This window comes from Corvus moneduloides, chromosome 3, assembly GCF_009650955.1.
Source record: "Corvus moneduloides isolate bCorMon1 chromosome 3, bCorMon1.pri, whole genome shotgun sequence".
NCBI classification, from domain to species: Eukaryota; Metazoa; Chordata; class Aves; order Passeriformes; family Corvidae; genus Corvus; species Corvus moneduloides.
The window spans coordinates 78,535,147-78,558,673 of NC_045478.1; the positions used below are offsets into that span (position 1 = coordinate 78,535,147).

General features: G+C 45.8%; 1 long non-coding RNA gene across 1 annotated transcript in view; it reads right to left on the minus strand.

Moving 5' to 3' along the window:
• Positions 1-20,217, minus strand: part of LOC116441998 — a 37,664-nt gene extending 17,447 nt beyond the window's left edge. Inside the window, exon 1 of the long non-coding RNA XR_004239332.1 lies at positions 19,952-20,217. This is a non-coding gene — a long non-coding RNA (uncharacterized LOC116441998). The remainder of the gene's footprint in view (positions 1-19,951) is intronic.
• Between the last annotated feature and the right edge of the window lie 3,310 nt (positions 20,218-23,527).

The following is a 23,527-nucleotide window of genomic DNA, read 5'->3' on the forward strand; positions in this document are numbered from 1 at the left end:
TTTCTCAAGGTGGAGTTGCAATGGTAAAGTCACTCAATGCCACTGCAGCCTGCAAGGTGTGTACCAGAGCCACAGCCCCTGGCACTGCCTCCCTTTGACATGATCCCTCCAAAAACCCATGTGTGAGTTTTGTCTGGATTCTCTACCCTCAGCTGCAAAAGTAGCTGCTGTGGTCTGTCTTCATTCCTACCATCCAGGACTGTGCTTGTGTCTTGAAGTGAAATGAACAAGGCGAGCCAGAAGGGGCAGTTGCTCTTCTTACCAAAAACTTGGTTTCAGGCTCAAACATTCTGATTTTCTGCTGTAACCATCCTATGGAACAGCTGGAGGCTGCTCCTGGGCACATACTTTCTTTCCAAGTTTTGACCAACTTGTAAGGAAGGGATGGAGAAGGAACATATGAGGCCACACCATGTGGCAATGGAAAACTTTGTCACTACAGTTAAACAAACCTCATCCAAATTTTTTCCAGTTGTACCCAGCTGGATTCTCCTTGTACTTTTTTCCCCATGAAGCCAGCTGAAACAAGAAATAGGTGCATCACATTAATACCACACAAAGGCCCTCACAGTGCAAGTCTCACGGGTGGGGAAGCAGAGAGCACAGCAGCCCCTTTCCTGCAAAATGCAGCAGTGGGATCCCACACAGCTCCTGGGATGCAGCAGGCAGTGCCATAGGGAAACACAGACTGTGCCTCACCTTGCACCCACTGACAAGGAGCACTTTGTAGCATGCTTTGCACCACAAACTGCAGCCTGGTTGCCTTGCTGCTCCCTGAGGTAGGATCACTTTCTTACTTGCATTCCCTCACAAAGACCACATTGCTGACCCACTGGGGCTATTTCTGGGTACTGTGTGGTGTGCAGTTAAGCTCCTTCATCCCATCAACCCCAGCACAAAGAGATGTTGCTGGTAGCCATGGGCTGCGTCATCCATGGGCTGAGGTTAATATTTGTTTTCATTTAAAAGGAAACAAAAAGCCACTGGCTTGGGAAGCTGGAGTGGTGAGGACACCAGGTCTAACCTGCCAGATGGCAGCTCTGCATGGCAGTGAGGATGCTTGCTCTCCAGGGCCCCAAGCCAGATTTTCACCAGGGTTTGCACTGCACGTGCTCACAGCCAAGCTGTTCATCATCCCAGTCTAATGGCACGCACAGAAATCGTGCAGTTCTGGCAAAGCTCGGAGCACCAGCATCTGGAGGAGCTCGGATGGGGGCATCCCTGCCTGGTCCAAGTCCTGCTTGCAGATGATGAAGTATCCTGGTGGAAACCAGACAGAATTCACAGCATCAGGCAGTAGGTGATTAATAGGCCATTACCAAAAAGTTGTGATGTCACAGACTCAAGCTGGAAGGGCAGGAGGGAGCTTGCCTGGTGCAGGTCAAATAGACTGATTTTGGGAAATAAACATTCCCGCGTGGTTACTTTTGAATATCCCCCTCTGCAGTGCTGGCAACACAGACATACCACCACACAGAGGGCCTAGAGGAATCAAAGTGCCACAGCAAAAGGCTCCTGGTCCATGAACGAGAAAAGGCTGAGATAAAACTGACTGCTCAGTTTTGCCTGAGCTGAGTGCCCTGTAAATCACCAGTGCGTTCCTCTTCATAGACAAGCAGTCCTTTCAGTGACAGCACAGGCTAATGTCAGCTTCCTTGTCCCTTACACTGATCTAATTTTGCTACATCAGAGAGAAGCTTATGAACCCACCTGCAGTTGGAGTGTGCCAGTGCAAATAACCTAGTGAACTCTTTTGCTACTTAGCTTAGATAATAGAAAGCCCTTTTTTTAATTTCAGAAGAAAACTCCCTTTCATTCCATCTATGAACATACCGTGTTAGTGTTCCTGGGAGCAATGGGAGGATTCTGTCTGGTGCATTACTGAAATGCTGTCATGTTTATTAATATTTTCAAATCAGCCCAAGTCCCACGCACATCATTACACAGGCAAACAATAAACAAACATGCATTTAGTAAATTTCACATCCACCACGAAGGACTGGTTATTGTATCACAGGATTAGCTACACATGCTGCCTCCTGCTGCATTCACAGCTCAGCAATATCAAACCCCTACAAAAGCCTTGGAGACTCCCTGGGTGCTGCTCTATTACCCTGCCTGGCAGATAAATGTGTGCAGGGGAGATCAGTGTAAAGCATTGTGCAAACATGAAAGGAAAGGGGGAAATGAACTGCTTGTCATGTCCCAAAATAGGAAGGATCCAAGTAATCAGTGTATCCCATCTGCCCCTGACATCCCAAGGTGCTCATTGAGATGCAGAGGGAAGTGCAGCAGGGTGATGCTGGCCAAGGGCACCCTGGCTTGGAGATGGGCAGCTCTGAGCCAGCACCTGTTTCCCTCGGGGTCAGATCCAGCCAGCACCCGTCACTGCCACCACGAAGACAGAAAAGCCCCTTCATGACACCAGAGGATGTCATCTCTGGGAGAAGAAGGGAACATTCAAGCACAGGGCTCTACAGCAGCAACAGACCAAATAAAAAACCTGCCCAAAGCAAAGTCTGGGATTTTAGCATGCCACCCCCACCTCTTTCCATCCTTGAGCTGCAGACAGGCATGAAGAGAAGGGGAGGAATTGCTGCCCACACTTTTCAGGGGGAGGTCCTTGAGAGCAGAACAAGCAAAGGCCAAAAACAAAGGCCCCTTCTGCTAAGTGGCCTTGCTTCTGCTTGCATATTGCAATGTAATGGGGTATTCCTGATCCCTGGTTGCATGAGTTGAAACCCAGGATGAATGGATCAATGCCACTGCCACAATTTCCCATGCCACAGCCCAAACACTGATCCTCAGGAGAAAAGCCATCACGGTACCCCATGAACAACGTCTTCATGCTGTCCCCACACTGCCCAGTGAGCCCACAGTGTGATGAGCCATTCTGGGGAGCAGTTTGTTCCTTACCACTCTGCTGGCACAAGGTGTGGAGGGGCTGTTAAATCCGGGGCTGGCATCATTCATCATCACTAGTGTTCCTGTGACTCTTAAATTACATCTCTGTTATGCACATCGTAAAAACTCTACCAGTGGGAAAATACATATTTGGAATCAAGCAAGTGAACTAGATCCTTGGGAACACCTCTTTGGAGTGGCTTTCTGCTTATTATCATTTAACATCTTTGGTAAAGACCAGCAATTTCATTCAGATTTTTGCTGTCTGCATCACCCTTCACATTTCCTGTGAGGTGTGCAGAAACCAGCTTGAGAGTCCTGGAAAGCAACCTATTCCTCAAGCAACTAAAGCAGGAGTTTGTTACAAATTTTCACCGAGTTAGCAAGGATTGCACCCGGACTTGGCTGCTTCTAGGGGGAAGCCAAGACTCTGCAGGCTGTGGAGGAGAGGGAGTTAAGGCACGCCTGGAGTCAGACACAGGAAAAATGGGTAGATTTGGCACAACTCAGATACCAAACCTGGCTTCCAAATGCTGAATCTCTGGAGCCATGAAGCTGTACCACCCTGACATCTCAGACTAAGGAAATAATCCCAGTGAATTCTTAAGGAGATGCCCTTAGACCAGCTTTGAGAGACATTTGAGAGGGTGACAGAACATTGGTTAACTCTTTCAAACCTTTCTGCTGTTTCCCTGTATGATCTCTAGCAAGTCATTTGCTACTCTCCTCGTTCCTCTCAAGCACTCTGTGGCTGTGAGAGCACTTGGTGCTCCCCTCTGGAAGCTGTGATTCTTCATTCGATAGAGGTTGCAATCTGCAGTTTCCCTTTCTGCGGGCAAATATCACTTACCTGCACGGGAAAGGGTGGAAGGGACCAGTCCTGATTAGCAAAATGTTTGCACTAATGTTTCAGAGGTGCTTTGAGATAGTCTAGGGTATGCAAATGACCATTAGCCAATAATCAGGTTTTGTGCTCATGGACTCATCTCTCAGGGCAAAAATTTGCATGAGAATAAGATTGTTCTCTCCTTGTTTGTTCATTTCATGGCTAGCTTTTAATCGAAGGATGCTTAGCTGGTCCATCTGTGCTCTTTGTTAAACAGGGACTTTTACCATTTTTTCCTTCCCTGCCTTTTACTAAACAAAGGTATTGATTGTGCACAGTGCCAATTAACAAAAAGATCTGAGTTAGCACGGCTGAGTAGCAAGGCTGGGGTACGATTTAGATGCTCTTTTCTGCTCCCTTCTCTAGCAAATCCTGGAGGCCAATGCCTGGAGACCAGGCAGTTGTTTAGGAAACAAAAGGTCAGGGGTGACAAAATCAGTCCATAACTCTGACCCTAGTGGTTGGCATTCACACCACTGGCTGGGGAGAGAGCCAAGCATATAAGATATTTCAAGGAACCTCAATAATAATATTTCTGGGCCTGACAGTGCGTTAATAGTGCATTAACTCACCTAAACTCAGGTGAGTTGCCAACTTTACTTTGGTTGCTCATCACTCAACTCTTTCCCCACACCCATCATTGTAGCGCTTGAGTACCGCCACAGCTGTGAGCCAAAAGGTGCCTTTCTCATCCAGAAACTTGATTTGCAGAATATCCAGACTCTTGGAAGTTGTAAACACTGGACAGCCAAGCAGAAAGCCCTGTCATGTGATGAAGAGCCTACAAGAAACCTGGAGAGGAATTTTTTATAAGGGCAGGTGGGGATAGAACAAGTGGAAATGGTTTTAAGCTAAAAGAGGAAAGATTTAGATTAGATAGTAGGAAGAAATTCTTAATTCAGAGGATGGTGAGGTACTGGAACAGGTTGCCTGGAGAAGTGACACATGACCCACCCCTGGAAGTGTTCAAGTTTGGATGGGGCCCTGAGCAACCTGGTCTAGTGGGAGGTGTCCCTGGCCATGGGAGCAAGGGTTGGTTGTAGATGATCTGTGAGGTCCTTTCCAAACCAAACCAAACCAAACCAAACCATTCTATGATTCTATGATTTCTTGACCAAGAGTTTTGAACAGCTTTGAATAAAGACCAAAGACAATGCCTTGGCCCCCCTACCTCAGCCTTGGAGTACAGAGAGGTTTCAACCCCAAACTCTTTGCACAGCCTCCTGGAAGTCACCTATCCCTGATGCAAACTCTTGAACCCTTTGCAGAATATACGCTTTGACAAATCCACTAGTGCAGCTGGGAATGTGCTAGCACCTGATGCATTGTCCAGAAGCTCACTCTTAGCTAAATGGAAGGCTAGACACTTCCTCAGTTTATCTAGTTTTAATGCAGAGAATGAGCAGCACAGCCCCTGAGCTTAAACAGGATGGGGTTTGTTCAAGACAGCCATTGTGTGTATGAAAATAAATGAGCAGCCTGACCACTTAATCCATTTGTGGTATTTTGTCTTGCCAGTGCTGGACACAAAATTTCCACTGAGGATCCACAGACGCATTGTTGCAGGAGAGATCCTTTCCTATAATGAGAAAGCCTTGACTCGGGTGCCACTGTGTGCTCACACCAGCAGTGCTCCAGCATCCCTGGCTCCCATGGTGCTGGCATTCTCCCTTGGGCCCACGCCTCTGTGCTGAATCCTGCAGCAAGTGCTCCATCAACTCCACAGCATGGCCAGGAGGATCGGCCTGTCCTAGGCATCTGGCCCCAGTTACCAGGTGAGACTGGGTTTCAGGGCTTTGTTAACATCATCATGTTATGATGTTAGTGTGTTACCTGCCTTCAGATTCATAGTTGTCCATTCCTTGTCCCTTTGTGCTTCAAGCTCCTCTTCTTCCGCACTTCTACTGCAGTAAACCCAAATCCTGGCTGCAGGCGGCTATCAAAATCCAGTCCCACCCATGAATGACCCTTGCACTTTATTTTTGGAGGGCGAAAGGCAAAATTTCACCCATATTTTTAGACACATGCCATGCAAAGTATTTATAAATGCATTTTGGAGAACATAAGCAGTTTTCTGCGGGTTACAGTGTCACAGCATAAGCCCTGTGCATCAACCCTCAACCACAGTAGCTTTCTCCAGGGCCAGGTTTCCCCTGGAGAAAACACACATAGGACTCTTTCTGACTTCAGACCCTAAAGAACTTAAAAATGTGTTTCATCTTTACAGATGAGGGCCACAGTCCTATGCAAGACTGGCAGCTGTGCCAAGAACTGATCTGACATCTTCAAAAGCTTTAGCCTGGTCATGCTTTTCCTCTGCAGCTGCCTTCTTCCCTTGCTTTCCGCCCACCCTAGCCCTGCCTTCTAACTTTAAAGTGCAACAATCTCATCCAGATTTTGTTAAGGAGCTGTTGTCACTAAATACCAGAGGACTTTGTTTCTTTTGTTTTACTAAGTTCTGTAGTTATTACAGCAACAGAAAACAAGACTAGTCTCTTCTTTCCGTTTTGGTTGTTTTTTTTTTTTAATTTTGTTTGTTTTTTAAAAAGTGTGCCGGATTTTGTATACCAAGTTCCAGTGAAGAGCAAATGCTTACAGGGGTTGTAGAGCCAGCTTGTTTCCCAAACAGCCTTTGCCATTGGTGCAGTCCTACAGCTGCACGGAAAGCAGTCTGAGGACCATTGCCTTGCCTGCTTGTCCAGCAATGTGCCAATACTCTGCCTGGCTGTGCAGCCCATTGCACCTCACTGCTGGGTTTGACACCGACTTAAAATCACTGTAACAGAATCACTCTTGATTTGCTACCTTTTCCTTTCTTCTTAAGAAAGTAAATTAAATTGAAAAGTGCTCATGAGAAGTTTGGTTCCAAGGGTGAGGAAGGTGAGGTAATAAAGATTTCTTTAAAAGCTCATATCCATCATACTCCGAAAGTTGTAGTGTGTATGGTAGCTGTGCCCTTTGCTCTGGCAGAGTTAAGGCAGAGCACTCATTCATCACTCCCTGAGAGCAATTTCATGCTGGGAAATAGCCAGGGGAGTGGTGAATCAGCCAGAACACCAGAGTGTCACCCAGGCAACAAAGAGGGGGGAAAAAAAAAGACAGGTTTGAAAAATGAGGGAGGTTTTATGTCACAGGTTTATGGTCATCCAAGTCTTCCAGGAAAAACCAGGAATAAAATTGCTTCATGCACATTTTCAAATGGGCAATATTATGTCTGAACTTGACTTTGGGAACCCCTTCAGAGTGAGGAGAAAGAAGAAGACACCACTAAAGTGCAATTCACTCACCTAATGTTAGAGGTGTGTCCCAGTTTGGGGTAACCCATACACAGAAATGCCTGTTTCTCTCCCCTGACTCTAGCTCAGCTGTTGAATACCTACATCATCTGTATCTAAAGGCCAGTGAATAAATTGCACCAGCTGTTTCTAAAGAAGAACACCAGCTACCAAGTCACGTAAGCTCTGTGCAGGTGTTACTTGGTGGTATCCTGTTGCCCTTGATAAAAGCAGTGGTACCATCTCCTTCCTTTGAAACATGGGATAATGTATATTTATTTGTGTAGCAAATATATTTTTTAAAAATTCATTTTGATAATTGTACCACCATATCTCTCATGAACCAATAAGCCACTGCTTTCTGTTGAGTTAAGCCTGCACACAAGAAGAGGTGCTGGTGTGTTTGTCTCAGCAGTATGCAAACACTCACTGGTTCAAGCTTCTTGTGTAATGAGGAGGCAGAAATACGTTCCTCTGGCTTGTGCCAGCAGTCACGAGCAAATAACACAACTTATCATTTAATAGGGAGATTACAGACACCTTGCCTGTATGTTTGTTCTTGTGTCCTTCCCGGCAGCATCCCCACACCACAGCCCCCACCCGCCTCCCACCAAAGGCAGATTTTGTCCCTGTCCAGAGTGGGATCGAGCTCAGGCCCTGAGCAACCTGTGTTACTGCAAATGCTCGGTGGATTTATTTATGCCTGTGGCATAAATAGTTCCTTCTCTCCGCAGGACACGTAACGGCTCTGGAATTCAGCGAGAGGAGACGCAGGCGCAGGCACAGGCACAGGCAGCCTCTGGCACAGCCAGGCACTCGTGTGCAGGTACACACGTGCTTGGCCACCCCTGCACAGCTCTGCTGAGGGCAGCACCCCTCCACCAGCGGGCTCTGCCACAGTCCACATCTGCCAGCCCTGCCCACTGCAGACCACCCGAGGGGCTCTGCTGCTGCAGCATCACTGCCGGCAAAATAAAAGGTGATTTGGTTAGAAATAAAAAAAGAATGCTATAGACAGCCAGGTTGTGAATCTGCATGCTATCAACATAAATAGGGAGCAAGTTTGTCATTCCACATGGGGAAAAGACACTTCTGCAAGAAGGATGTCATGGGAGAAGCGGGAAGTCACTTTGCCCAAATTGTGTTACACTTAATTTTTGTGTCTGTGCCTTCACTGTTGTGCTTCACAGACCTAGCCCCTATGGCCACTGAATCCATGGGAAAAAGACCATCCAAAAGAAAGCAGCAACAGGAAAAATAGACACCAAAAGCATGAGTGTCCCAGAGAAAAATGGATGATAGGGATACACCATTGCCCTGGATAGAAATAAATACCCTTTAAAGAGAGGAATGACATGAAGGCTGTGTTGTCTGAGTGTAAGCAAGCTGACTTAGAGGGTGCCTGCCCTGGTATGGAGAAAGTGTAAACCCTGCCTCTCAACTTCTGCACAGCTCAGGGCTCTCAGAGCTCCTACACCAGGAACATACACTGGACAGAGAGGCAAAAGGGTTCCATGAATTTCATGTAGGCAAAGTAAACCTCCTTGGGAGCTGATGTGCCAAGTGGTTGCCCTCAGAGTGGTCAGAATAGGCACAGGGGTGGGGTTTTTGTGCTCTTCCTGCTCGGTGTATCTGATCCTGCTGAGATCCTGCTCTGGATCAATTCAGGAGGAGCAGCAAGGTGGTGCACACCCTGCCAGGCATGCCAGTGCTGAGCTGTGTGGACCTGGCCCCCCAGTCCTGCTGCCCAGGCAGCCAGTGGGAGCTCTGCCTCCAACCCGCCTTGGGTCTGCTGGGAAGGCTGAGCCTCTTGGCAAGCCACCTTGCACGCCTAGCTGAAAATAGCGCTGTTTTTGCCAAAACATACACTCAGGGCTTGGATTCAACAATGCTGCATCAGCAGCTCGTAATCAAGTTGACACGGGCTGATTGTTTGTTGAAAGAGAAGGGGGAAATCGTGATTTGACCGGATTCAGTAAAAACCAAATAAGCCAGAGGAGAGGAGCTGGGTTTATTTGCACATGTGCACATGACATGACAGGAAATCTTTTCAGTGGACTTGTGACAACTCAGACCTTGACCTGCTGTCTCTTCTGCATGCAGTCAGGATGGTGGGGTGGTCTGTGAACTTGGGAAGGACTGGCGTGAAGTCTGAGCAGGATGTGAGGGAGGAGCAGAGCACTTATTTGTGCAGCGCAAGGCGTGTGTATGAGCTGTCAGCAGAGAAATGGGGAGAAAGAAAATATGGAGGGAGGAGAAAAGGAATGCTATAGAATGTAATATGTAAACTGCCAATCATGGCTGTGGCAGTTTGGGCTTGCGATATATGGCTTTCATCTTTGCTCTTTATTTTATACTCATGTCTTTCCTTTTGGCTCAAGCAAAGTCAATTCCCCCAGGGTAGAATATATTGGCTTTCCAGCCTCCTCTGTTTACTGTCCTGGGTTCCTGGCTGAAGCCAAAGCAATGGTTTTTTATTTGCTGGTTTTCTTTTAGTTTGATTCTTGAGATCTGAACTTCTGCCTCCCAGACTGCCTGATATATGGCTGCCTTTTCATTCCCTTGCCCACAGCAGGATCCTCTGCATGGGTCCCTCCTCTCCTGAAGGGCCAATGCCAGCATTGGTGGTATGGGGACTTGTTTTCCAGGGCAGTTGAGCTATCAACCCTTCTCCTGAGCACCATGACTCTGCAAAGCTCGTGGCCTGTGACATCTGAAGGTGACACAGGGGAAGGGCTGCTGCCCTCAAGCTTTCCAACCATAAGAATGCCCCGTTGTAGATGGGACCTCCTGGAGAAGAGAAGCACCTACTCTGATAACCAGTGGAAAGAGGCATCGGGTAATCATCATGGAAGAAGGGTGAAAGAGGGGAATTACATGCAGACTATCGCCCAAACCAGGAACCAGGGCAGGCAAGCTGGCCTTCAGGGCAAGACTGGGAGGCGTTCACACCCTTCCCCAGAGCCAGGGTGCCTCAGTCTGTGGCAGTGGTTTCTTCAGCAGTCCCCAGCACGGTCCTGGGTTTTTCTGTGCTTTCTACAGCTGTCTGCTCCTAACATAAATACCAGGTTGCTCCAAGGCAGGAAAACGGCAGAGTCCAGACCCTGGGGGTGGCTGTACTTTATCTCACTTGCACCATTTCCAGCATGCAGCTCTGTGACATCAAGCCGAAGGTGGCTGAGGGCTTTCCATTTACCATTTAGTGGAATGCATTCCTCACCTTATCGACTCAGCCTCGGGGGGCTCCTCCTCTACCATGATTAGCTTAATAACACATGCTGGCAGCTGCATCCCAAAGTGCCTCCCGCATGATGTCACCCATCACAGGTTTAGCTTTGAGCCGGGATGGACCCTGCCCGCTGCTAGCATGATAGAGTCTGACCTACCCAGAATGACAACATCATGTGCAAGCAATCCCCCAGCTCCCGCTTGAGACTGGGGCACAGGGGCTGTCATTGCTTCTCACTCCACAAGTGCATTGAGAAGCGACTAGTGGTGATTCACAGACTGGAGCATTTCTGCGCCGGTGGCTCTCAGCTCCTCTCGTCTCACAGAAAACGGGATTTTTTGTACCTGGTTTCAGCCAGGGAGGCTATGTCAGACCCCCAGGGGAGGAACATTGCATGGGGAGCTCTCAAGTATCTTTCAGCCTGTGGCTGTCCTCATGAGGGCAGAGGAAGGAGCCTGCACAGGACTTGCCTTCAGCAGGCAAGGCTGCCTTGAAGGTCACCTCAAGCACCCTTGTGCCCTGCCACAATGTTGATATAAATCAAGCCAGTGGGTGTTTCTAGAGCCAAGATCAGTGTGGATCAAAGATTATTCCTCTCACTGCCATGGCAATATAAATTAAGTAATGTAGCAGAGGGCTAAGACAACTTTCATGCTAAGCTAGTACCTACCTGACAGACACCACTGAGCTGCAGGAACAAGGTCACAGTCAGACGTGCCACAAGCTCTCAGTGGCAGTGGAGAGGCAATGGTCCACCCCAGCATCGATGCCAAGAGCTGTGGCTCAGCACCTGCAGTCTGAGGTGCCAGTGGATTTTGCTCAGGTATGAATATCAAGGAGCCTGGGCAGCCACCCTATGGAGATGATAAACTGCTCCCAAAATGGCAACATCCAGTGTAAGTTTCAAACTTGCTGCTCTAAAGTTCACCCTCGTTTTCCTCGGCTTAGTTAAAACATTGGAAAAGCTCAAAACAGTTTGCAAACTTGGGGAGCAGCAGAGTGCTGGTGCTGAGCTCTGGACAGTGCTTTTCAATTTGCGCTTAATAGAACCTCTCCTCATTAAATTCATGGAAAATATCACTGAAAATGAAATAGCTTCATTTTTATCACATAATCTTGGGAGGGAAAACAACTTCTTAGGTGCTGGTGACATTCGACACTACTTGTTCTATACAGCTACCAAAACACTGCAAAACAACCCTTCCCAAGGACATCACTTGACACAAGTCTTCAAGGCCTTGGCATCTGGATCTCAGTTCTGAAATTGGACTCCCCTCTGTGTTTTTTTGGTAAACCTCTGCCACTCTCTTCCAGATGCCAGCTATAACCTGCAGGCTACAAAGGAGATGAACCTTTCTGGGACTTTTGTCCAATTCTCTCATCTTAGTCGCTGCTGGATCTACCATCTTCTGCCAGTGAGAAATATGCCTGTGTCTGGTAGGACCAACCCAAACCCAATGATGCAGGCAGGCAGCACAAAGAAATCAAATAAAAGAGTGCTTTGCACCTATAAAAGAGGATCAGATGTTTTAAGGTGTGATACCTAACCAAAGAGCCAACTTTTGGAAGAGTTAAGTCATCCAAAGCCCAAGTTAAACAGGACGCAATCAAAGCTGAGTGACTGCCCAGGGACAGGCTGGGTTTATGAATGACACTGGAGGTGGAGCCTCCCTGAGTCATCAGCTTGTCTTGTTTAACTTGGCCATGTCTATGGATAACCCCTTGTATCTTGGCTCTCTTCAGCAGTTTCACACCTTTAAATAACTGCCTTTCTTTCGTTAACTCGTTCTCTTAACTTTGCTCCAGATTAAATGGTTTTGGCCTGCTACATTTTCTTTTCTTTCAATTTCAGGCAAACCCATAAAGTGGCAAGACGTTACTCACCGGCTTTCTACCTTGTGATGATTAAAGCCAGTAAAGCATCCTGGCACAATGCAAGTAGGAAAAATGTTTGCACTGAGAGCAGACACCTCATCCACTATTGTACCTTTGGTTTACAGCACACATACCAGAACTTGCAGACATCTGGAAACCTGCGTTTTCCCAAATCAATTGCCAATAGGCCTCAACACACCACAGGCATGTCTATACCCTGTATTTTCATCTGCACCACTTGTGAGTAAGTGAAATCTCACACATCCCTCGGAATGGCAGAGCACACCACTCGTCTTCCCCTTCACAGCATGTGCAGTAGGGACCGCCACCACAGCCCTGGATATGACCCATAAATGCTCCTCAGTAGTGAGCCCAGGCTTTCAAGCAAGGCTTAGGGACTTTCATCTGATCTCAGGCCATATTTTAAAGCAGTTTCTCAAGGTTGGCTTTCCCCTACATTGCTGTTACCTCACCACACTACATCTCCACAGGCTGTGACAACAGCCTGAGTGCCTGCTCTGGTTTCCCAGCTCCAGGACCAAGTGTAAAAGGAGCATGACAGATTTTTAACACACTGTTAGCTCCTGGCTCCACTTCCCCACCATGCCATTAAGGGCCTGCATGTCTTCTGTGTGACTCCCAGTTCCTGCTTGTCCATGGCCTTTTTCCAGTGTGATGACCCTAACAGCAAGGTGCAGCTACCAGGGTAATGGGAGCATGGGGTGTCCCTATCCACATCCCTCTTCATCTTTGCAGACTCGGGAAGGGGGAGGAAATGAGATGCTCCCCATCACCACTCGTGTTGTTGTTGTCACAAGGCTGTGCGATCATGGCTATATTATCCTGCCTGCTTGAGTAAAACTTGACTTCTGTTGGGAAGTGGGCAGTGAAGTTGGCTCCTGAGGCAGAATAGCCAGGTAGCTGCCATGCATGGTAAGGCACAAAAAGCCTTAGCATTTCAGATGGGTAGACCGCAGATTTCACTATGCAACTGCTTCATGTGCTTTGAAACTTGTAAAGAACTTACTCCTTTCGTTAAAATGTGATCATAAAATTTTGTTAGCAAGCTGCCCCTTTAATATCACAGCAGGTAGTATGCTGTATTTGGAGGTGTTTGGGGGTGTCTGTATATATTTATGCCATACTGCACACAGAAGTCATAATCAAAGCTGACGAATTTTGACCTTCAAAAGTCTCTTTGCCAGTGGTGCTGCTCTGGATTTGAAAACTGGCCTAATCAAGACAAAATTTAAGTCAGAAGTGTAGGATGAATAATCATTTCTGGGGGACCAGATCTGCAGCAGCACACAGAAAGAAAGCACATTCCTTACATCTGCTGCTCCTGGCCACACAGCCACAACAGGAGCAGCCAGGTTGGCTAGACCACCTCTCACCACAGGCACCTGGCTGAAACTCATCAGCTAGACAGCTGCTCCACACCTTGCCCACCTCCCAGCCCAGACTTTCAGGGCACTGGACACTTGGAGCACCCTCCTGTAGGATGTTTCTGCTACGTGGTCAGGATGTAGCCCTCAAAAGCCTTTGGATGTAAGACGTTTCAGGAAAATGAATAAACATGGCAAAGAATATTTATTTGCTTGGTAGCCCTTCTGAGAATATCTGAGAGGACCAAGACCCTGCTGTGCTAGGTGATGCACTTGAACAGCAAACCAACAATTTCCATTTTGTCCTTTCCCAGGAATGACAGAGCAGTCCTTCCACAGTAATTTCCCTGACTCGTTTGAAATACAGATACTCTGGCTTCTCTTTGGACTTAGCTTGGAAAATACTGTTTGTGTCTCTATTTCGACGATGATTTTGTCCATTTATGCCTCTACTTGCCATTCAATATAGAAAGAGAAAAAATCAATCAGTCTTTCTACCTATCTGACTGACTGCACTAAGATAAAATGTTGCACAAGTAAAGATATTAAAAAGTAATTGAACTTACTACAGGAAAATAATTGCAGAATTCAGCTGAGATTAATAGAACAAAATAAGTTTATCTGGCATTTCTTTTGCATTTTGTAGGAAAAGCAAATTATTATTTATGATGTACGTGCTGTGATCTCAATGATCCTTTTTTCTATGTATGGAGTCCCATTTTTTTCAGCTAAGCAGTGTGTTGCTTGCCATACTTGGCCAAAAAATATTTCAGACATGATTTGGAGAGAGAAGGGATGGAATGGCCTTTTTGTACAGTTTGATGGATGTCTTTGACATTTCAATCTGAACAGTAAATACCATAAATCACGTCAGCAACCCAGCCAGGACCCAAACCCCAAATGCACTGAAGCCCTAGGCCCAAATATTAGCCACCCATTGAGAGTACTTCTGCGAACTTATTTTGCTCTAGAGGACAGTGGCTTAGAAGAAGTAATGGATGGTGGGCATGGCCCAAACATCAGAAGATTCAAAACACTCTAATATTTTTTACTGACAAAGCCTCAGAAATAAAGCTGTTGCACTCAATATTTAATGCAATTGATGGCAAAGCTCAGTATTTTCTGTCCATCTGTATTTCTGCCTGAATCACGGAACCCACATGCATACTTGAGCCCAGCTAGTCCCAGGTCATAGAGTTCTTAGTTTCCTATGGATTTTGTAGAAACAAGTGACTGGATGGAAAGGATTCAAAGTGCTGCCTGGCTAGAGGGTAAAGGTTGCAGCCTGAGGTGGACACTGATTTGCTATTTGCAGCTGAAAGATTCAAAGGGTCACTCCTTACCCTTGAGAAGAGGAATTTAGGTGGAAAGAGTAGAACCTGTTAAACCACTGTATTCTTAAATTGTCTGCCATATGGAAGGTGCAGAGCGACAACATGCCTTCCTGCAGCACAAGCACTGGAGACAGCAGTACTGAGATAGTCTTGTTATTCTATACTGCTCCTGTCAGATGCATTAACCCAGTATTTATGTGTAAGCACTGATTTGCACAGCAGAGTCACTACAGCGCCTTTGCTGAAGCTGCTCCTCTGCTGCACCAAGCTATGCACACTCTCACTCCAGGACATACTAAAAGGTTTCTCAAATACCTTCCAGTCCCACCCCAGACACATGTACAGTCACACTCCAGAGCATATGAGCCGTATCTGCAGGACTTTCAGCCCAAAATTTATGTTTCCTTTTACTAAGTGCTAGAAGCAATATTAAAAAAACACTGAATGGCCTAATGAAATGGAGGCCTGAGTCTTCAAGAGGACACTAGAGCTATCACAACCTTAATTATAATTACATTAATAGCAACTGGATGCTTTAACCTGCTGTAGTTCACTAATTGCAAACCTTGTTTCCTCTTTAAAAAAAGTTGGGGGATTTTAAGGCTTCCCGAAGGGCTGTCAGTTCAACTCAACATCTGCATTTCTTTCCTTAATTCCAAAGAAGCAAGTTGACTTTATTAATATCTCAGCTGAGGGAGCAGGTCGTTTGCTCAGTGATGGGGGATGTGGACTGTCTGAAATCTGTCTGAATCTCAGGAAGAGGCAGAACAGGCAGAATGAGACGCAATGTTGTCTCCTCCTTTGTCTTCTTCTTCCTTCTTCTTTCTCACTTGGTTAATCCCTCCTGAAGCTGACTGGCTCTCATAGGGTTGCTGGGATTCCCTCTGCATTCATATAGAAATATTCATATGTATGTTTTTATACCTGTGTGTGTATATGTGTGTGTGTGTGTGCACGTGCAGATACCTCTTCTTGCCATGGTCCTGCTGCTGCACTAGAACCAGAGTGTCAAAATCCCCCTTATTCTGAGGTGAGAGAAGTTCACTGAAAAACAATGGACATTGCACCAGAAATTTTTGTCTGCATGTTAAAAAATAGTTTTGTGCCCAAAGTTGTACCCTCCTACCATCATCACCTATGACATGTCAATATCTGCAACTCCCTTATTCCCCCCCACCCTGCAACAAATCACATGGAATGACATTTCTGAAAGCGAAATTCTTCTTCCTTTCAGCCTGGGCTATACCAACCATCTTCCTTCAAGAACCTCTCCCTAGAACTGTCTCTTTTTAGGGGGCCCAGACATACATTTCTGAGGTTTGCAGAAGAATTGGCCTCTACTATAGCAACACAGATAAAAGGGAATAGTGGTGTGATACAGATCTTCCTTATTGAAGACAGATCCAGTCTTCAGATTCTTTAATGCATTTCAGCATTATTTACTCTGACATGACACAACCTGCCAAGGTAAGATATTTTCAGCGAGCTGAGATATGCATTACCTCCAGAGGACTTTGCACCTCCCTGGAATTTGCCTTTTCTGACATTTTAAAGCATCCAGGTAACATTATTTTCAACATACCTTCACTTTTTGAGCTCTGGTTGGGCTAGAACTACAAATCTGAAATGCATCAGAAAAATTCAGTCACTGGGTTTATATGAGATTCACAGTCCAAATTTTCAGACCAAAGGAGGGCAAGTATTTTTGCTACATTATTTTCATGAAGAAAATTAAATATCCATAGGGAGTCACAATCAGTTTTGAGAGCAAAAATAAAAAAAACCCAAAATATTAAGAAGTAGACAATAAGTCTCCGTGGGAGCTCAGGATCCACTTCTTTTCTGAAGCCTTCTGTACTAACTTCATAAAGCGGCAGCTGTCCGGCAGCCAAGTCAATCACCTTGAAAATTTGTAGGTTCAGTGCATAAGGATTGAACAGTTGTATTTGCTGTCAGCTCTCATAAACAACTGATGGTTTTCAGAAGGTCTCCTAACAATGGGCCTGATGGTCATCTGATTAAAATTAAGTTCTGGGCAGTGAATCCTAGTCAGTGTATAACATCTGAGGGTCTAGCTCACTGCACTCACGCCAGTTACTGCATAAATGTGCCTTCAGGTAAATAGAAAGTTTTGTTAAAAATGTAACTGAAGAGATAGAAATAAATGGGCAATATTTTTAAGCTAATTTAATATTTTCTTTCAGTAAATAGTGATGGAGGAAATGAGGCTGCATTTGCTGAGATGGCTGTCTTTGTATAATACTTTGCTCTATTGCGTCAGTAACATTGAACATTTCTTTGTAATCTTGGAATCAAACAGTTTGATTAATAGTGAACCAATTGCTTCACTCAAAACATATGATCTAGACAAGGGTCTCACCAGTTCTTGCAGGAGCACTACTGCTCAGTTGTCAGCCTCCACTCATCCTGTACTTGAAAACCAATCCTACTGGCTAAATTATCTCCTCTTTATTGTCCAGACACAGAGTTTAAAAATGACCCCTTTGATTTCCTATGGCTTCTTCTGATGTTTTCTTAAAGGCTTTTTTCTTTGTTTGAGAGGGAAGGAGGAAGAAAAAGGAATAGAGAATAAAAAGCTGGAGGAATGCAGACATGTAATAATGCAACCCTTTCCTCGCTAGGAGAGTTTTTTAAATCTCCCTGACTCCTCCAAATGAGCAATTCATCTCTACTCCTATTGGGAAGACCAGCTGAATTTCAGTTTCAGAAAAGCCAGGCATCACCTGTGCAAGCTGTTACTTCCCTGGCTCAATATAAGAGGCACCAGCACTCTCGTGCCCACAGAGGCAGCCAGGCTGTCCCTGCCACCAGGTGCCACCTGCCAGGCAACAGCTCTCTGTCCCCCTGCAGCCATCTCACTGGGTGGGCTCAGAGCACACATGCAAGGTTTCAATTTATGGATTTCTGGGCTAGAGGCAGAAAGTGCTGCCTAGTGAGCCACTTCAAGCACCAGAGAGAGATTGAATTAAAAAAATTTAAAAAAAAAGAAAACAGAATAAAGAAATACACATTACATTCCTGCTTACTTGCAATCTCACCCCACACTGTGCCGCTTTTGAATTAAGCACCTCTCTGAGAGGCAACTGTCCTATTTGCATAATATACAGCATTAAAACATGGGGCTCTTCCCAGGGAATGCTTTATTGTGTGCATGCTTCATTTTTAATATTCATGGCCAGCTCTGTTTAGAACATCCTTTTGACAGAGGAGAGGCGCCGAGATAAGCCATTGGGATAGCGGTTGTCCTGGAAACAGCAAGATCCACTTATTTTTAGCACTGAAGTCATCCAGTTAAACAAACTACATTAAAGGAACATTGTAATTATGACACAACAATGAAAAGATGCGTGGTGTATTTACAGTCCCTGCGACGATGTGACGCCTCGCCTTCGGCTGCCCGTCCTGGCTGCCAGCAGCCTGGCCCCTGTGCTGGCAGAACATATCATGTCCTTTCCTTCTGGGCGATCACAGAAGCACAGGAATGGCCCAAGCTGGGTGGAGGGGAAAGCACAGCGTGTGTCTCCTGTCTGCCAGGCTGCAGATGCTGCTCTCAGTAAATAAGGAGGACCCTCCTCAAGAGTATAGCACAAAACAAACAAAGGGATACTTTTTCAGGGAGGTACGCCACCGGGAATGTACAGATCAGACGGAGACAGGCCATGAAATACGGGCAAACCAGGGCAGAAACAGGGAGCTGAAGATTGCCTCTTCATCCTCGCTTCCTAGTGCTGATGGTCTCCAGTTGCTGGTGTGCACCACCCTAGTGACCCCAGAAAGTCTGTGAGCTCCACCCAGAAGGTCACGCCCAAGCCCAAAGGCTAAACCACAGGCACAAGAACTGCACCAAAAATGTGTTTCTCCCAAAAAGTTTCTTTCCCACCTTTGTTGGGGCAGGCCTAAATTGGAAGAAGCAGCATCCTGCTGCTGATAGTTTGATCCTTATCCTTGGGGATGCACAGCAAAGCCGCAGGTGTATGAAACCAGAAAAAGCACTGAAAGTTAACAGTAGCTTTTCCAAAGCTAATTAGGAAAAAATCTCTGGGCCACAACAAAGCTTCGGTTTAAAAGCAGTTCTTGCTTTATCTAAGCCATTTTGCTAGTTCCCATTCCTTAGAGCACATGACAAGAAGGCCTGATGTGAGATGAGAGCTCCTAGCTTCAGCAAAAGCAGTGGGATTTTTACTACCATGAAGGTCTGCTTGTCAGAGTTCACAAAATATTATGCTCAGTTAGGCAGTACTGTTTGGGTATTAAAGCACAGCTTTGACTCATTTTGACACACTGCTTCCAAAGTTTCAGGGGCTGTTCTACTTTCCCCTCCCTGCACAGGTTTTGGTGACATTTAGCAAAGCCCAGAGGATGTAACAGAAGCATGAGAGCAAACGGGCACAGACACCTCCAAAGCTATCAGGTGGTGGTGGCCCGTACCTCCCAGACAATACCCAACCAATCAAGCGTTGCCTGAAACTTTGTGTCCCTGAAAGAGAAAGAAAAGAGGAGTGATAGAAAGGAATAAAAAGTAAGGCTCAAAAAAACGAAGGGAAGTAAAGGAAATCGGGGTGCACCTTAAGACAGGTTTCTCCTTGACATGGAGAAAATGGTAACTTTGAGCTGAAGGAAGCACATGGGGAAAGGCATAAAGGCAGGAGACGATCTGAAGCTCCAGAGTACATCTGTATGGAGAATTTCTAGTCAGAAAAAGGGATTGCAAGAAGGCTTTGCTATATGCAGCAAACCTGGCCATTCGACTCTGTGGCATCTACAGTTCTGTAGGTTCAACTCCTTGAAGCTGTCCAATGCCCCTACCCCTTGTCAATGACAAGGCTTTTCCTTAGACCAGAGTGGAATTTGGGTGTGCAGGTGTTGAGAGACAGAAAACCCAGTGCTCTTCCAGATAACATCTTAACTTTTTCTTTGCAGAATACAGAAAGTTTCAAGTAAAACCACCCAAGAAAGATGGATATAGCCACTCCCTGTGGGTAAAACTGGAGGGATTCAAGACTTTGCTGTGGTTGTTAGATCATAAAAAACAAAGCACATACCTGAAGTTCATCCTGACCTATTCAAGGCTGTGGAAAAATGACTCACTGGAAGTTCGGTGTCTTCCTGGCACCAGTTAAAGTGGCTATTATAAATTCATCCAGGCAGAGTTACTGTTCTTGGAGCAGCTATTCTAACACGAGCTTCTCTCTCTGCTTCCAAGTAACAGCTCGCTCCCAAAATAATTTTGAAGAAAAATCTTTGCTTCTTTCTTCAGCATGTGCCTGCCATTGTACTGTTGGTCCTCCACTGATGGGAAATGAGATGGCCTCCTGTAAGCAGAGACAGCTGGTGAGGAGGGGGAAAGAGACACAAGGTTTTCTGATCACTGCATACAATTCCTGAGGGACTCTGACAACACCTCTTGACACATAGCACTGTTGTCTTCGGTATTGATGATGCCAGCAGGGATTAGATTTCACATTCATCATAGTTTTAATGCTGTAGAAAATGAGATCCTAATGCTTCAATTTATTTGGCTCTAGCTTTTGTAAAACGTTTTTGCTATAGTAATGAACTGGCCATTGTATATAGCTCTGCTATCAGCAGGATGGGCTGCCAATGGCTCGGTAGCATGCTGAGACAGTGAGACTTAGCCGTGGCTCTCCTTGGGCTGAAGGAGGTTATCTGTCATTCTGCCCGGAGGAGGTCACCAAATCCTCTCCATCCTCCAAGTGGATGCAGGCATTTAGCACTGCTTGATTACCTCCCAGGAGAGGGGTCACAGACCTACCCCATCATTCACGTGCATATGTTGCCTGAAAATCAGGGCTTATATGATGACACTGCATTAAGAACAGCATCCCACGAGTTCCTGCAGTCTTGCTGAGTGTATGTCTGAAGCCCTTGGTGCAGGTATGAAGGACTCAGTGTTCCAAACTTCATGTTAATCCAGCAACTATCTCCCCACCAGCTCTGACTTCCTCAGGTACCTTCATATGCCTCTGGGCCAAGAATTCCTCCTTGTCACCCCCAGGAATGTGCTTCTGGGCATAAAAGTCCTTAAGCAAAGCCAAACCGCAGTTCTGCTATCTCATTTTGTGGCTACAACTATTTGTTTTAAGTGGGTTTTTTCTTTCTTTGTTTTTTTTTCTCCCCCATTAAAAATGGTGCTTATTTTAAAACAACAATTTCTGGGTAAATCCTCTCTCCCTGGTTTTTAGGTACTTTTTCCCATTAAAAAATTCTTATTTTGCATTCCAAGTGCCTTCTTTTTCTCCTTGTGTCACTTACCTATTTTTCCACTCTGCCAGACAGAGCTGGGGGAATTAAAAAGAAGGAAATAAACACAAAAGTGAGGGGGAAAGGAAAGCACCCTTTCCAGTAGTTTTATTGATTTGAACTCACCCTCTAGTTATTTATTTATTTATTTATTTAAATCAACCCCCTGATAAGATGTATTAAAAGCTCTTTCATTTTTTAAAGCTATTTCTCATATGCTCCTCCCTTCCTATTTTCACTGCTTTAGCTCAAACAACTGACTGCCCTGGCATAGACCTTTGCTGGGCTCTGGCTGCTCAGTTGTGGGCAGCAGCACTGAGGCTGGCAGTCTGCCCTGTGTTCAACACCAAGCCCAGGTGTTGCCATGCTCAGCAGGGCTTTTTCAGCTCCCAAAAGCCATGTCAGAGGGTGGTCACTGTCAGCCATGAGTAGCCACAGCTGGAAGTTCAATGCCTGACCTATAAGTCACTGGTCAATCCATTAAGCTGTGCTTTCTTCCTACAATAATTTTTTTTAATATCTCAGCTTTTGAGTCAAGATGACTGTGTTAGCTCTAACACATAAATAGAAGGATGAGCAAAGAGCTAAATTTACCTTTTTCATGCACTTGGGCAAGGGGAGGGGACACTGTGGAGCACAGTGGCCTCCGTTACCAGGCCAACCCTAACCCTAACCTAACCTCATCTACATAGAAACGAATAAGCAAATAGCACATGGAAAGAAGGAAGGATTCTTTCCAATGGTATCTTTCGTTTTCATGTGGTGAGTCAGAGATAAAATCATCTGGAGGGGAGCACACAAGCTCTTTCAAATCTCCCTTTTGAGGAGCTGTCTCCAGAAGCCTTGGTTTTATTCTGGGATTTCCAACAGGAGTGCACAGTACTGTCATGTCCTGCTTGCTTTGGTAACTGGAGGTGAGGTGAGAAAGGTAAACCACGTGCCCGTATGGGCCCTTTGATGGCTGGGATATTGCCACATTACCTGGGGAGGGCAGCCTCCTTGCTGATGAAAATCTGCCCTGCTTCAAAGGACCTCTGCTGTTTTCCATCACCCCAGAGCACAGGCCAGCCAGATTAGGATGAGGAGAAAAAACCTGATATCCGCTACACCAAGGGCATCCCACCCAGGCACACACACATTGCCAACCCAAGGGCACAAGAGCCCTGTGGGAAGTGAGGATGCCAGCCTTGCAAGCAGCCACTCGGATGCCCTTTCACTCTATGGTTTAGGTGGCAACAGGAGAGTTGCTGGCACCAGCCACACGCTCCAGGCCCTAAGTGACGGTGATGCGGTGAGCTGCCTTCAGGTGCCGGGCAATCTGCCATCCCACAAGAAAACAAACACAAAGAATGTGAGCCACCACTTCAGCAGCCCTCGCACAATGGAGTAACCCCAACCATATGGAAGAAATTACTTTTTCCTGCCAAGAGCAGTCCAAAAGACATGGATCTTTCAAGGGATCTCAATGCAAACTTTCGTCTGATTTTTGTTATATTTTAATAATAGACTTCAAAAAATGCAAGGCACTTCCCTCCTTGCTAACGTTTCCTTTACATTTAAGTAGAACTAAAGACTGCTGGTGCTAAGTGTATGTAGGAAGCAAAATGCATCCTCCCTTCCCCAAAAACCGCTCCTATTCATTCTGTAGGCCAAAAACTCTACTCTGAGAAACTCAGGTTAACTTCCCTTAATCATCACATTCCAGAGTGAGTTAACAATTAGAGTAGGATGGGGGTAAAACAAATAAAAAAGCAAGCTAAAAGCAATCAAATACATACGTGTTCATATGTGAGGGTGTGTTTATAGCTATATAAATCTCTGTAAAAGATACCATTTTTCAGATTACCCAGAAACTGGTCAAGTGCCTGGAAAATATTCTTTCCAAGTTTTCTGACTGGCCTCTGAAGCTGCACAAACAAATTTTGTCCCATTGGAGTTCGTGGAATAATTTGTGTTTGGCTTGGAATCGATCTGCTGTGTACACATGAACTCGTACGTGCAGATACTTGTCTGAGTCTGTGAGCCAGGTAGATATCTGTGTAAATTTCTTATTTGCGTGCAGTCTTGTCCAGCTGGCCCACAGCATTTGTGTAGGCTGTACAAGCAGACATAATTGCTGTATGTGCTCTTGCCTTTCCTGCCTCATTTAGCCAAAAATTCTCTCTTTCAGGCATACTGAACTCTACTTCTCTCACGAGATTAGTGCACGCAGTCACATCATCTGAATTCATCACAGGAAGGAGACAGTAGCCAAGTGTTTGCCCCTAAGGGCCAAGTCCTACTCCAAATTTTGTTTGAGGCTGGGACAAGCTCTCAGGGATGAGCTCTCAAGGCAATTGCACAGGGCCTTAGGACTT